Below are 1649 nucleotides of genomic sequence, written 5' to 3' on the forward strand. Positions count from 1 at the left end.
AAACCCACTCCTCCACGCGCCTGGGGCTCCGGCCCCTCAGAGCGGGAGGCCGCCTCCTCCTCCCCTCTCCCACAGCAGAGGTCGTGCGAGGTGATGAGGCTGGCGCCCCCGCGCCCTGCAGAGGCCAGCAGGGTCCAGTTACCTGCCTGGGGAGGGAGGATGAGAGGGGGTCCCCGCTGAACGGCTGCGGCCAGCAGGCGAAGGGGCACACGGAGGACTCTGTTCCCCAGCGCGCTAAGCCCCGAGACTGAAATAACTGCTGACTGGCCCCCGGGCTGGGCCGGCTCTGGCTGGCCTTCCCCTTCCTCCGGTCCTGGGCAGGCCGGGGTCACAGGACGGCACCCCGGCTTGGAAGAAAGTCTCTTTTCCAGGTGGGACATGTGGGCCTCAGATGAGGGCCGCCCCCAAAGATCAGAAAGTCCAGCTTGGGGCTCGGCCCAGCCCCTCTGCAGCTCTCCACCCCCAGGCCTTCTCCAGCCCCTCCAGCCCCAGGGAGCGAGTGCTTAATTACTCCGTCACTCTATCCCTGCTTGGCCAGGCCGCTAAGCCCAAACATCTGGCCCTGGGGCCCACGGCCAGGGTGGTGGCCAGCCCCCCTCACCCCCCACTGCTGGCCCTGACCCGGGCCCTGACCCTGACCCCTCCCAAGGGACAGCTGAGCTCCATCCTCTGCCTGGCAGCCTGCAGCCAGCCCAGGACAGCTCACAGGCCCCGGAGGTCCAACAAAGCAGAAAACAGCGCAATCTCAGCGCCCGGCCACCACTCACACAGACGTGCTCGCACACGCACACGCACACGCACACGGTCACTAGGAACAGGGCGGACACGGGCATGAACAGACATGTGCCTGTCATTTTGCAGGCCATATGACTATTGACACAGCAAACCCCAAAGAAGCCAGCAGGCGGACGGGGAGTGCCACAGAGGCCGGGTGCTGGTGGCTCCTATCAAGGCGTGTCCTCCCCTCTTTGTACCTGGAAGGGGGACCTGTGGGCCAGCAGCGCCATCGGCTGCACCCAGGGAGCTGGTTAGACGTGCAGTTGCAGGCCCTACCCTAGACCTGCAGATTCAGTCTTTATTTTCTTTTAAGTTTTTGCCATAGGGCATGTGTGCTCTCTGGAGAGAGACAGTGAGGGGGGATGGCCACACCACAATCCCTTCTCCTCCATTCTCCAACAGGGATCCTGGGTGCCCAGTGTGGACGGTGCAGTCGCGCTTCTCCCTGCAGCTCAGGCTGGGCACAGGTGTGTCCTCACGGCCAAATGAATGGAGATGCACTCCACATGCTCAAACCTGCCCGTCATAACGGCTCTCCACGCATCTGGGAGCCGGCCTGACCCTCCCCACGGTCTCCCTTCAAACGTTTTCCCCGCCGCCCTTCAAAAGAGACCCGGACCGGGAACCAGCAGTTAGCATAATGGCTATGTCGCTGGACTCCCACGTAGTCGACCGCGGTTTGTGTCCCGGACCCGGTGGCTTAAAACTCACGCCGGGCGCGTGTGCATGCGTGCCCAAGATCCCGAGAGGAGAATGGAGGAGAAGGGATTGCAGCATGGCCATCCCCTCTGGGGGGTGGTTTCTCGCTTTCTGTCTCTATGTCTCTCTCTGTCTGGCGAGCGCACGTGCCCTACAGTGAAAATCTCTCAAAA

This window comes from Tupaia chinensis, unplaced genomic scaffold (assembly GCF_000334495.1).
Source record: "Tupaia chinensis unplaced genomic scaffold, TupChi_1.0 Scaffold000286_1, whole genome shotgun sequence".
NCBI lineage: Eukaryota > Metazoa > Chordata > Mammalia > Scandentia > Tupaiidae > Tupaia > Tupaia belangeri.